Source organism: Colias croceus, chromosome 6, assembly GCF_905220415.1.
Source record: "Colias croceus chromosome 6, ilColCroc2.1".
Taxonomy (NCBI): Eukaryota; Metazoa; Arthropoda; class Insecta; order Lepidoptera; family Pieridae; genus Colias; species Colias croceus.
This window is the reverse complement of record NC_059542.1, coordinates 11,728,523-11,742,500: the sequence shown is the minus strand read 5'-3', so window position 1 is coordinate 11,742,500 and position 13,978 is coordinate 11,728,523. Positions and strand designations below refer to the sequence as shown.

Below are 13,978 nucleotides of genomic sequence, written 5' to 3'. Positions count from 1 at the left end.
ACGACACATTCTACACGAGACATGTCATACGAGCGTCGCGCGAGAAGCGTCCACAACGGTTTCACACCGAGTCGCGCACACGTAGAACACAATACAGGTAAAATTTTCAAACGGATAGCGTGCACACAATGCGCTCGCTAAACCGTCACATGCTAACACGCGTGAAAACACGTGTGTGAACAGTGTGGATTGTTGTTTTTATACAGCCGGCCCTCAGACAGGAGTGGTCCTGGATATTTCTCCACGGACCGCAATGTGCGTTCGAAATGTCGATGTTCAAATGTGTCCTGCAGTTCACACTATGACGCGCAGTTAACTGCGTTCTTCATCGACCCGCGAGCCAAGTGATCCACCGTTCAGGGTAATAGTTTATTACATATTATAATATTATTATTCAAAGTGTTTCGTGCGTGGTTCTTTTATGTAACGTTTGCGTGTGTGTACATAGGTTAAAATATGTACCGCGCGCTTTCGCGAATCACTCTAACACGTCATACACTGACATGTTAGAGGTATTCGTATTTTTTTTTTTTTTTTTTTTTTTAACGGATGCAGTCACATTCACGCGTCCCACGACACTTGTTCGTACTATACACAAACACACACACACACACGATGCGCGTATGCGAGTAGTGCGAGAGTGCGCAGTGCGTTACGTTAATGATCCTTCCGCAGGTTCCCCTACGGAAACCTTGTTACGACTTTTACTTCCTCTAAATGATCAAGTTTGGTCAACTTCCCAGCAACGCCGACGGCCGTGAAGCCACCGCGTGTCGGTCCGAAGACCTCACTAAATCATTCAATCGGTAGTAGCGACGGGCGGTGTGTACAAAGGGCAGGGACGTAATCAACGCGAGCTTATGACTCGCGCTTACTAGGAATTCCTCGTTTATGGGGGATAATTGCAAACCCCAATCCCCAGCACGAAGGAGTTTCAACGGGTTGCCCGGGCCTCTAGGCCAGGGAGAACATGTTGATTCCTTCAGTGTAGCGCGCGTGCGGCCCAGGACATCTAAGGGCATCACAGACCTGTTATTGCTCAATCTCGTGCGGCTCAAAGCCGCCGGTCCCTCTAAGAAGAATTTTAATACGCCGCCAGTGAGTTGCGCGACCCGAGAGCCGCGCACACCTAAATGACGACGCCTATTTAGCAGGCTAGAGTCTCGTTCGTTACCGGAATTAACCAGACAAATCGCTCCACCAACTAAGAACGGCCATGCACCACCACCCACCGAATCAAGAAAGAGCTATTAATCTGTCAATCCTTCCGGTGTCCGGGCCTGGTGAGATTTCCCGTGTTGAGTCAAATTAAGCCGCAGGCTCCACTCCTGGTGGTGCCCTTCCGTCAATTCCTTTAAGTTTCAGCTTTGCAACCATACTCCCCCCGGAGTCCAAAATCTTTGGTTTCCCGGAAGCTGCCCGCCGAGCCATTGTAGTAACGTCGGCGGATCGCTAGATGACATATTTACGGTTAGAACTAGGGCGGTATCTAATCGCCTTCGAACCTCTAACTTTCGTTCTTGATTGATGAAAACACCTTTGGCAAATGCTTTCGCTGATGTTCGTCTTGCGACGATCCAAGAATTTCACCTCTAACGTCGCAATACGAATGCCCCCAGTTATCCCTATTAATCATTACCTCGGAGTTCTGAAAACCAACAAAATAGAACCGAGATCATATTCTATTATTCCATGCACGAAATATTCAAGCGGCATTTTGAGCCCGCTTTGAGCACTCTAATTTGTTCAAAGTAAAATTGTCGGCCCACCTCGACACTCACTGAAGAGCACCGCGATAGGATTTTGATATTGAACCGGCTTTTAACGACCGGCTCACCGACGATATGCTCCGCAAACGTGTCAGTATCACCGCGGATGCGGTGCACCGACAGCGCGGCGCACAAATGCAACTACGAGCTTTTTAACCGCAACAATTTTAGTATACGCTATTGGAGCTGGAATTACCGCGGCTGCTGGCACCAGACTTGCCCTCCAATTGTTCCTCGTTAAAATATTTAAAGTGTACTCATTCCGATTACGAGGCCTCGTAAGAGTCCCGTATCGTTATTTTTCGTCACTACCTCCCCGTGCCGGGAGTGGGTAATTTGCGCGCCTGCTGCCTTCCTTGGATGTGGTAGCCGTTTCTCAGGCTCCCTCTCCGGAATCGAACCCTGATTCCCCGTTACCCGTGACAACCATGGTAGTCGCAGAAACTACCATCGAAAGTTGATAAGGCAGACATTTGAAAGATGCGTCGCCGGTACTGGACCATGCGATCGGCAAAAGTTATCCAGATTCATCAAAATTAACGACTTCAGACGCCAGGCCCTCCGTCGATTGGTTTTGATCTAATAAAAGCACTCATTCCATCACTGGTCAGAGTTCTGATTGCATGTATTAGCTCTAGAATTACCACAGTTATCCAAGTAACTGAGTAAGATCTAAGGAACCAAAACTGATATATTGAGCCATTCGCGGTATCGCCTTAATACGGCTTGCACTGAGACATGCATGGCTTAATCTTTGAGACAAGCATATAACTACTGGCAGGATCAACCAGGGAGCTAACTAAAGCTTCCGCTAGAGCCTCAAACGTGACACGACGATGCCGCCGCGACGTTCGCTTCTCTATATACATACATATGCGCGCGGCGTGTTTAAATAACATGATATGCAACGGCGGCGACCGTCACACGCACACTATTCACACACGCGCGCGCGCACACGTGGATAAATCTGAACACAGTCAGTTAAATCGTTGAAAGTATCATCTTAACGAGACACCCCTTAACAATTCCCATTCGCATCAAGCGAAGGAAAAATTTTAATATCGGTCAACTTTTATGACGCAAACGATCAATCTACGCACGGAGAGTGGAAGGATCGAAAATTGCGACCACATATAAACATCTGATAAAAGCCCATTGGTACATCACAAACGTGTGCGATGTGAGCAATAAAAAATTTTATACTGCCGTTCAATAGTAGTCGTATATTTTTCACGGTCTGCGCTCCGAGAGTGTATCAAGATGCGTAATATTATTTATTACACTACACATATAAAATACAATCTACGAAACTGACAATCTATCAAACCGTCGGCAGACGCAATGTTACTACAGTTACTAATTTCTACTTCTTCTACTACTACTACTAACTACTACTACTACTACTACTACTACTACTACCACCACTAAAGATTAAAAACTGTATCGCGCCGTATGCACAAACGCTTTTACAATATCATCATCTTTGGGGGTCTTTTATTATTTCATAGAACTAACACACTACTCTACAACTCTGTCACAGACTCACCACCAAACACCAACCCCACACCGACACGCGAACGGCGGCAACGAGGAGAGCGCAGAGCACACGGGCGACGCGGTACAACAGCGACGAAATAATGATACATACACATACGTACGTACAAATGTCTCGCTGCCCACGCGCAACGCCCCCCCGTCTTCGCTAGCCTCGCGCACCGATTGTCTCGCATCCCGGCTACGATGTTTCTGCTTGTTTATTTTTTTCAGATACTATTCACGTATCACGCACGGCATATGTACATACATACATACATAATACATACATACAAACATACGCCGCGCGCGACTAACGCCTCGTGTTTTCAAGGTCAAGTCAAAAAACTTTGCACGCGTGCAGTTACGGCGTGCAGTCGTCAAAAATAATTCATGATTATAAATTTCGTGGTCCATATTAAATAAATTATAAACAACAACAACAACAACAACAAACAACAACAACAACAACGACAAAAGAGGGCGACCTTACCTCCGGACTTGATGAAGTGTCCTGAAGGTGTACTTCGAAGACAAAACAAGCCCAAACTCGCCTCACCTAGCTCTACTCGTCTATTAGTTCCAGTAGCAGTCTTCGAAGTACACCTTCAGGTCACTCCATCAAGTCCGGAGGTAAGGTCTCATCATAACTAACAAAACGAGCCCAAACTCGGCACACCTAGCTCTACTCGTCTATTAGTTCCAGTAGCAGTCTTCGAAGTACACCTTCAGGACACTCCATCAAGTCCGGAGGTAAGGTCTCAACATAACTAACAAAATGAACCCAAACTCGATACACCTAGCTCTAATCGTTTATTAGTTCCAGTAGCAGTCTTCGAAGTACACCTGCAGGTCACTCCATCAAGTCCGGAGGTAAGGTCTCAACATAACTAACAAAATGAGCCCAAACTCGGCACACCTAGCTCTACTCGTCTATTAGTTCCAGTAGCAGTCTTCGAAGTACACCTTCAGGACACTCCATCAAGTCCGGAGGTAAGGTCTCAATATAACTAACAAAATGAGCCCAAACTCGGCACACCTAGCTCTAACCGTCTATTAGTTCCAGTAGAAGTCTTCGAAGTACACCTGCAGGTCACTCCATCAAGTCCGGTGGTAAGGTCTCAACATAACTAACAAAATGAACCCAAACTCGGCACACCTAGCTCTACTCGTCTAATAGTTCCAGTAGCAGTCTTCGAAGTACACCTGCAGGTCACTCCATTAAGTCCGGTGGTAAGGTCTCAACATAACTAACAAAACGAGCCCAAACTCGGCACACCTAGTCTCTACTCGTCTATTAGTTCCAGTAGCAGTCTTCGAAGTACACCTTCAGGACACTCCATCAAATCCGGAGGTAAGGTCTCAACATAACTAACAAAATGAGCCCAAACTCGACACACCTAGCTCTAATCGTTTATTAGTTCCAGTAGCAGTCTTCGAAGTACACCTGCAGGTCACTCCATTAAGTCCGGTGGTAAGGTCTCAACATAACTAACAAAACGAGCCCAAACTCGGCACACCTAGTCTCTACTCGTCTATTAGTTCCAGTAGCAGTCTTCGAAGTACACCTTCAGGACACTCCATCAAATCCGGAGGTAAGGTCTCAACATAACTAACAAAATGAGCCCAAACTCGACACACCTAGCTCTAATCGTTTATTAGTTCCAGTAGCAGTCTTCGAAGTACACCTGCAGGTCACTCCATCAAGTCCGGAGGTAAGGTCTCAACATAACTAACAAAATGAGCCCAAACTCGGCACACCTAGCTCTACTCGTCTATTAGTTCCAGTAGCAGTCTTCGAAGTACACCTTCAGGACACTCCATCAAGTCCGGAGGTAAGGTCTCAATATAACTAACAAAATGAGCCCAAACTCGGCACACCTAGCTCTAACCGTCTATTAGTTCCAGTAGAAGTCTTCGAAGTACACCTGCAGGTCACTCCATCAAGTCCGGTGGTAAGGTCTCAACATAACTAACAAAATGAACCCAAACTCGGCACACCTAGCTCTACTCGTCCAATAGTTCCAGTAGCAGTCTTCGAAGTACACCTGCAGGTCACTCCATTAAGTCCGGTGGTAAGGTCTCAACATAACTAACAAAACGAGCCCAAACTCGGCACACCTAGTCTCTACTCGTCTATTAGTTCCAGTAGCAGTCTTCGAAGTACACCTTCAGGACACTCCATCAAATCCGGAGGTAAGGTCTCAACATAACTAACAAAATGAGCCCAAACTCGACACACCTAGCTCTAATCGTTTATTAGTTCCAGTAGCAGTCTTCGAAGTACACCTGCAGGTCACTCCATTAAGTCCGGTGGTAAGGTCTCAACATAACTAACAAAACGAGCCCAAACTCGGCACACCTAGTCTCTACTCGTCTATTAGTTCCAGTAGCAGTCTTCGAAGTACACCTTCAGGACACTCCATCAAATCCGGAGGTAAGGTCTCAACATAACTAACAAAATGAGCCCAAACTCGACACACCTAGCTCTAATCGTTTATTAGTTCCAGTAGCAGTCTTCGAAGTACACCTGCAGGTCACTCCATCAAGTCCGGAGGTAAGGTCTCAATATAACTAACAAAATGAGCCCAAACTCGGCACACCTAGCTCTAACCGTCTATTAGTTCCAGTAGAAGTCTTCGAAGTACACCTGCAGGTCACTCCATCAAGTCCGGTGGTAAGGTCTCAACATAACTAACAAAATGAACCCAAACTCGGCACACCTAGCTCTACTCGTCTAATAGTTCCAGTAGCAGTCTTCGAAGTACACCTGCAGGTCACTCCATTAAGTCCGGTGGTAAGGTCTCAACATAACTAACAAAATGAGCCCAAACTCGACACACCTAGCTCTAATCGTTTATTAGTTCCAGTAGCAGTCTTCGAAGTACACCTTCAGGTCACTCCATCAAGTCTGGAGGTAAGGTCTCAACATAACTAACAAAATGAGCCCAAACTCGGCATACCTAGCTCTACTCGTCTATTAGTTCCAGTAGCCGTCTTCGAAGTACACCTGCAGGTCACTCCATCAAGTCCGGTGGTAAGGTCTCAACATAACTAACAAAACGAGCCCAAACTCGGCACACCTAGTCTCTACTCGTCTATTAGTTCCAGTAGCAGTCTTCGAAGTACACCTTCAGGACACTCCATCAAATCCGGAGGTAAGGTCTCAACATAACTAACAAAATGAGCCCAAACTCGACACACCTAGCTCTAATCGTTTATTAGTTCCAGTAGCAGTCTTCGAAGTACACCTGCAGGTCACTCCATCAAGTCCGGAGGTAAGGTCTCAACATAACTAACAAAATGAGCCCAAACTCGGCACACCTAGCTCTACTCGTCTATTAGTTCCAGTAGCAGTCTTCGAAGTACACCTTCAGGTCACTCCATCAAGTCCGGAGGTAAGGTCTCAATATAACTAACAAAATGAGCCCAAACTCGGCACACCTAGCTCTAACCGTCTATTAGTTCCAGTAGAAGTCTTCGAAGTACACCTGCAGGTCACTCCATCAAGTCCGGTGGTAAGGTCTCAACATAACTAACAAAATGAACCCAAACTCGGCACACCTAGCTCTACTCGTCTAATAGTTCCAGTAGCAGTCTTCGAAGTACACCTGCAGGTCACTCCATCAAGTCCGGAGGTAAGGTCTCAACATAACTAACAAAACGAGCCCAAACTCGGCACACCTAGTCTCTACTCGTCTATTAGTTCCAGTAGCAGTCTTCGAAGTACACCTTCAGGACACTCCATCAAATCCGGAGGTAAGGTCTCAACATAACTAACAAAATGAGCCCAAACTCGACACACCTAGCTCTAATCGTTTATTAGTTCCAGTAGCAGTCTTCGAAGTACACCTGCAGGTCACTCCATTAAGTCCGGTGGTAAGGTCTCAACATAACTAACAAAACGAGCCCAAACTCGGCACACCTAGTCTCTACTCGTCTATTAGTTCCAGTAGCAGTCTTCGAAGTACACCTTCAGGACACTCCATCAAATCCGGAGGTAAGGTCTCAACATAACTAACAAAATGAGCCCAAACTCGACACACCTAGCTCTAATCGTTTATTAGTTCCAGTAGCAGTCTTCGAAGTACACCTGCAGGTCACTCCATCAAGTCCGGAGGTAAGGTCTCAATATAACTAACAAAATGAGCCCAAACTCGGCACACCTAGCTCTAACCGTCTATTAGTTCCAGTAGAAGTCTTCGAAGTACACCTGCAGGTCACTCCATCAAGTCCGGTGGTAAGGTCTCAACATAACTAACAAAATGAACCCAAACTCGGCACACCTAGCTCTACTCGTCTAATAGTTCCAGTAGCAGTCTTCGAAGTACACCTGCAGGTCACTCCATTAAGTCCGGTGGTAAGGTCTCAACATAACTAACAAAACGAGCCCAAACTCGGCACACCTAGTCTCTACTCGTCTATTAGTTCCAGTAGCAGTCTTCGAAGTACACCTTCAGGACACTCCATCAAATCCGGAGGTAAGGTCTCAACATAACTAACAAAATGAGCCCAAACTCGACACACCTAGCTCTAATCGTTTATTAGTTCCAGTAGCAGTCTTCGAAGTACACCTTCAGGTCACTCCATCAAGTCTGGAGGTATGGTCTCAATGTAACTAACAAAACGAGCCCAAACTCGGCATACCTAGCTCTACTCGTCTATTAGTTCCAGTAGCCGTCTTCGAAGTACACCTGCAGGTCACTCCATCAAGTCTGGAGGTAAGGTCTCAACATAACTAACAAAATGAGCCCAAACTCGGCACACCTAGCTCTAATCGTTTATTAGTTCCAGTAGCAGTCTTCGAAGTACACCTTCAGGTCACTCCATCAAGTCAGAAACTAAATATGAAATTTATAATCCCATAAGTATAAAATCTATAAATAAAATGAATGCGTGAAGGATCAAGTTTATTAGGTCAAATATTTTGTATTCGTACAGTGATCTTTTCGTAAACGAGGAGCTGCTTACAAGCGTCACAGTGTCCACTCACAACGGCGGCCGAGCGCAGACTAAAATATTTCATTACAAATTTTTGTGCAATAAATCAAGATGAGCCAGTAAAATAACCCTTATTTCAATCCAATAAGTATCACGCGTTACAACTAAATATGTGAAAAAATAAGGTTTGATTTCTCAGCCTATTTGTAACATTTTGATAGTTTTCTTTGCTACCTTTTTGAGTTGGACATGTCTGCTTACTTAAAATATTTTTAAATCATTAAATTTATTTTATTAAATACATGAAAAATGTTCCTTTATTCAGCATGATATTGTCAATTTTGTGTTTGTGCAACGGAAAATATTTTTTTCTAGCGGTCCGCCCCGGCTTCGCCCGTGGTACATATTAACGTTTTCTCTACATAAGAACCATCCTCGTACTTCAAGGAATATAATAAAAAAAGAATTATCGAAATCGGTTCAGCCGTTCTCGAGTTATGGAATTACAACGAAAAGTGGCATTGATTTTTATATATTAGATAATATTATAAACCAAAATTTTCGACTAAAAAATTGCTACCATTTAAAGATTAACCCTTAATTCACTACCTGAGTCCATTGGACTCACATCGAACTTTCAAACTATTATATTTTTTTCCCCTGGTGACTTATTTCCTCCACCGTCTCAGTACCTTCCTGCAGTGACGTGGGCACCGCGGTAGCGAGAGGACGTGCGCCTGCGCTGCGTAATAGGTAAGTTATTACGTCGAGTGAGTCCCATGGACTCATACTAGTGAATTAAGTAATATTTTATTTATTTGTTACGATTCTTAAATGTTGCTTATTTGTCGTATTAATGATATAAAAATATGTATTTTAATATTTGTTGTTGTTGTAGGTTTGTAAAATGGATCTAAAACAACATAAAGTTGTAAATATGAATGAAGACCAGGCAGATTCTGTTTTGGAATCATGGATCACACAAATTATGAATGATGAAGATGCGAGCCACTCTGAAACCGAAGACAAGCTATCTAGGACAGAAAGAAAGCATTGTTATCCATGTAATTACAAAAAGAGAACAAAGACTGCACATTCAGGCACTAGATGTCTGAAGCCTGTATGTTTGAGTTGCTCAAAAATGGCATGCCGTCGCTGCCTGCAATCGGTGGCAATACCCCATTGCACGTTTTATTTTTTTGTATAGAAGCGTACATTTTTGTTGTTTATTTTCGGTTTTGCATTCCTTTAGAAGTCTTATAAAATTAAAAAGAGCCATTAGTTAAAAATATTTGCCATTATTGTAGGGCTTTGAAAATAACTCTGTTTTCTAAGACTATTAGAATAAGTTTTTTTTTATTTTTAAGAGTATTTCAGAAGTTTATCCAGTTTTATTATTTTTTTGTAGTGCCTTAATAAACATTTAAAAATAATAATAAAAAAACTTAATAAAAAAAAGAGTTTTATTTGAAAAAAACACGCCAAGAAAATATATGAGTCCAGTGGACTCATGGAAGCTGTTTATGTTAGCAAATTTCACCTAGTGAATTGAGGGTTAAGGATTAATCTATCTATAGTAATTATTAGTTTAATTTGGTTTTGTATTATTTTGTCGCAAAATGTACCGAAAAACTGCTTATTTTTGTCAGATTCGTAAACGCGTCCTTAAGAACATCGTTTTGGTTAGGCTTCCATTATCAAGCAATTTTAAACTTCATTCAATTGACATACAGTTCAAATTATTTTGTACTTTTCAAAGACCTAAGGGAGAGTCTGTTCTGCCAACTTTTAGAAAAAATAAAAACATTTCTAATGTTGGCCCCTCCGATGTAATCATTTAATATTAGATTTAATTTTTTAGTTTTAATTATTTATTATTATTTCTTATTTTTTTTTAAACCTTATTTTTGTATATTTTAATTTTAAGCTAATACATTAATAAATTATTTCTTTCTTTCTTCGATTTCTTGTCAATGGTTAAGACTTAAGCATAGACAACCTCTTGATGTTGATTTGTTGTTTGAAATTTGAATTCAAAATGGCGTTTTATTAATTGTTTTGGTGGAAGATAAACAAAATCTGTTCTTCGTATATCGTAGATTTTCTTACTTATTTACTCAGTTAATGTACAGTACATTGAATTTTTTAATTTGTTATATTTCTGCCAAAAGTGAAAGAAGAAGAAAAAGTGTTATGTGTAAACAATGTTAAAATCTTTGTGTAGATAATAATTGATAATAATTATTAATGTGATTTGTGACTAAGTATTTGCAATATATACCCAATGACTGTTCTATTAAAGGAAGATATAAAAAATAATAATTTTTACGAGAAAACTTCTCTATTACGTCATGTTCTGGCTGTAGAATCAATTGGAGAGGAGATAATATTATTATTGTTTTGTCCAAAGAAAACAACAACTTCTTACAATTCCAATATGGCGATCCGAACGGCAACGATATATTGGAAATTTAGAATGAGATTTTAAAATAGAAATCCCGCAAAATATTTCAAGGAAAAGTATAAAATGTGAATCTAGTTGTATTCACATAATATTTAAGCCGAATTAAGTCCTACATGCCTAAATAAAGATATTCAGTAAAATTCAAAATTCAAATGGAATTATCCATTTTTGCTGATAATAGTGAGTTTTAATATTATATAAAAATGTTAGATATAGGTAATTATTATTATATTATAATAAACTTATTGATCTACATTGTTGGTGTTTTATTTTTAATTTCCTATAAATTTGAATAAGGATGAGAATTAGTAGTGATGTTACCCAGCATCGAAAATTTTATCGATATCGATATGAAGTTTTATCGATAATATGTACTCAAAGAGACATCACTAGCAACTTCAACTTTTAAATGTTGGCAGCAATGTGGATCATTTTTGACGTGAACTTTTCATAGGTTGGTATATAAGACTTAACCTAAGTAATACATGCATATGTGTGCGTGAGCTCGAAATCGAAGTACTGAGTGCCGTCTCTTCCTATACCTATTACTTGCTCTGTGAAGTTAACCCGTCTAGCGTCATACGCACAGATGTTATGCGTCCCAAGTATGTCGAGGTAGTTTACGAAATCTAGCTTTTTTATGACTACCGAGTTTGAAAATTTTATTTACCCTATTGTTCTATAATTATATGCCATGTATGATATATTTTTGGAAAGAGGAAGAAACTAGTTATAGCATAAAAATGTAATCATGACGATATATTTTTTCTATAAAATTATAAAAAAATTGATTTTCTTTTGGGATAAAATTTAGAATATGGACCGTCGAGTTGGATATCGGCGATTTTATAGCGATAAGATAAGACTCTGAGAAGTACTTTTACGAAGTTTCAACCTGCGCAGCCGCGTATTTTTTTTTTAATAAAATAAACAAATTTGTTTAATTTTGTACTACTTTTCGTAATTTTGACGTTGACAGATGCTTGTCACTAGCAAAGGATTCACTCATACAGCTTTAGAGATATTTTTATCACAATAATACTTTATAAAATACATAAATTGATAGTTATTTTAGTGTTATTATATATAAAAGTAGTTAAAATAATATGTTAAATTGGTTATTAATATTTAAAGTTTGAATTTTTCATAAAAATATTTAAACGCAAAGCGGCCATTTTGTTTTCGAGCGTCATGTCAATTTTGCTTTAAAATAATTTGTACATTAAAATAATTGTGTTTTATTATATTTCCTCTAAAATATAAACATATTGGATAATAATAACAACACACAAAGTAAAATAAAGTATTTTAGTAAAGATAAAGACATTACACAAAACACTAGTTTACATATAGCCACATCAGCAATGTAGCTGCTCGGCTATTTATTAATAATTCAGTTCAGTTACATTTCATTCTAATTCAATTTAAGTTACTAATTCTAATAATAATAATACAACTATGGGTAATGTAACACACATAAAAATCCATTACACAAAAGTTGAACAGTCACATAACCAAATCTGTCAACCCCGACTCCACGTGGTCCTTCTGCTCTTACCCCTAGAGTGTATTATAAAATCCGGAAGCGCGGAGGGAGAGCAGCCCTCACCCGCTGTAGCTAAGTGCAGGCACCGTACGAGCCGAAGCGGCTGAGGCTGGTCGCCGAAGGCGACCAAACAGCCGAAGCTGCGTAGGCGAGTTAGGTGCCTGTACATAGCTACGCAAGGGTGATAGGGCTGCACTTCCCGCAGCGCTGGAGCAGAAGCAGAAGCAATATAGTGCAACTGGAGGGAGTTTGGGAGTGGTGGGAAGGGAAAGGTTTATCCTCCCATCCATTATTTGTCACTTTAGGCCCAATTATAACCTCAAACTTTGACCTTTAATATCTCAGGAACTACTGGTCTGCGCAGGGGGGGGGTGGTACCAAGGAGTTCCCCCCGACCCCCCCTCCCCTTCCCCCCCCCTCCCCGCCCCCCCCTCGACGGTCCATATTCTAAATTTTTACCTTCACGTTTTCATATCACTACACGATTGCCAAATACATTCACTTATATTTTCACACATTTAACACAACGTATTTCACTATGAATAATAACAAATATCCATTATTCACAAACAAGAAAAAAAGCGCCATTTTGCGTCTTCCGCACTGAAAAGTTGAGACACTTTTTCACTGAGTATTCTTCAAATATCCCTAAAACCAATATCATAAACGTATTCTACGTAAAATTTCCAGTAATATACGTCTCAATTATCACTCATCTAATTATTCCTCTCGGCATAATTCACAATCCAAATATTCGTTGAACAAGACGAACGTTACAAAGTACAAACTATGGCCGATGACGCAACTCAATCAATGATTCACTTTTTTTTTTTTTTGTGGTTTTAGTCTGTATTTCCTGTCTCGGAGTCGTGTCGATTTGAATTATAAATGTTTAAGGCATAGAGAAATATTTTTTATACTGGAAACATTCACTTGTACGTCTCTACTGATGACCTTCAATGTCACGGGCCGCGTTCAATGAATAAGGAATCACATTCCTTAGTCATTGGCCGCGTTACGCACTGCGTTTGTCAGCGCAGGACGCTCTCAGTACAATTTGAGTTACGCTACAACCGCTGTGCGCAGAGGCGGCTCGTGACAAAGTTTTATGGGTGTTCACTTGAAATAAAACACTGAAAATACATGATGTTAAAGCAGTACAATTTAATTAAAAAATTACTTATAAAGGAAATGCATACGTCTTTCTTTTTGGTGTGCAAAAATATCTATAACTTGACACAATCTATTAACCTTCGTAAAATATGTCTGTTTTCATCGACACGGTCATTGAACTCGCGTATTGACTTTCGGTACGCGGAATCTAATGCTTTACGAATGTCTTGTCGTTCGATAGACGCCAATTGCAGTTCATTCAACAAATGGTACCTACCGAGATTGTGAATGTTTTTTCATCTTGATTGAAAGATGAGCTAAGTCGTCAACGCCCGTTTCAGTCCAAGCACTCTCACCTCCGTCGGCCGCGCCCGCTTCAAATAAAAGACACGGAAAACAAAATATTTTGTTGCTTTCATGTTCATCACAACCACACAACCACGGTGTTTTCACATACCTATTGTTCGGATTTAAACACACGCGTATATGTTTTCGTTTTTGTCGTACATTTTTGCGTAAGGTCAAGTTCAGGTCGTGGCGGTCCCTTAGCTTTCAATTCAAGCCGAATTTGTAACGTTTTAACACACTTTTTAATGAACGCCACATTATAAT

General features: G+C 40.7%; 1 long non-coding RNA gene and 2 other non-coding genes across 3 annotated transcripts; 1 reads left to right on the top strand and 2 right to left on the bottom strand.

Annotated features, from left to right (window-relative positions):
• Positions 1 to 207: 207 nt before the first annotated feature.
• On the bottom strand, positions 208 to 364 carry LOC123692930. The gene has a single exon (XR_006751620.1). It is a non-coding gene; the product is annotated as a 5.8S ribosomal RNA (ribosomal RNA).
• A 294-nt stretch (positions 365 to 658) lies between these two features.
• LOC123692936 lies at positions 659 to 2,563 on the bottom strand. The gene has a single exon (XR_006751625.1). It is a non-coding gene; the product is annotated as a small subunit ribosomal RNA (ribosomal RNA).
• A 6,171-nt stretch (positions 2,564 to 8,734) lies between these two features.
• Positions 8,735 to 10,962, top strand: LOC123692763. Its single transcript, XR_006751596.1, has 2 exons — positions 8,735 to 8,996; positions 9,142 to 10,962. It is a non-coding gene; the product is annotated as an uncharacterized LOC123692763 (long non-coding RNA).
• Positions 10,963 to 13,978: the final 3,016 nt, after the last annotated feature.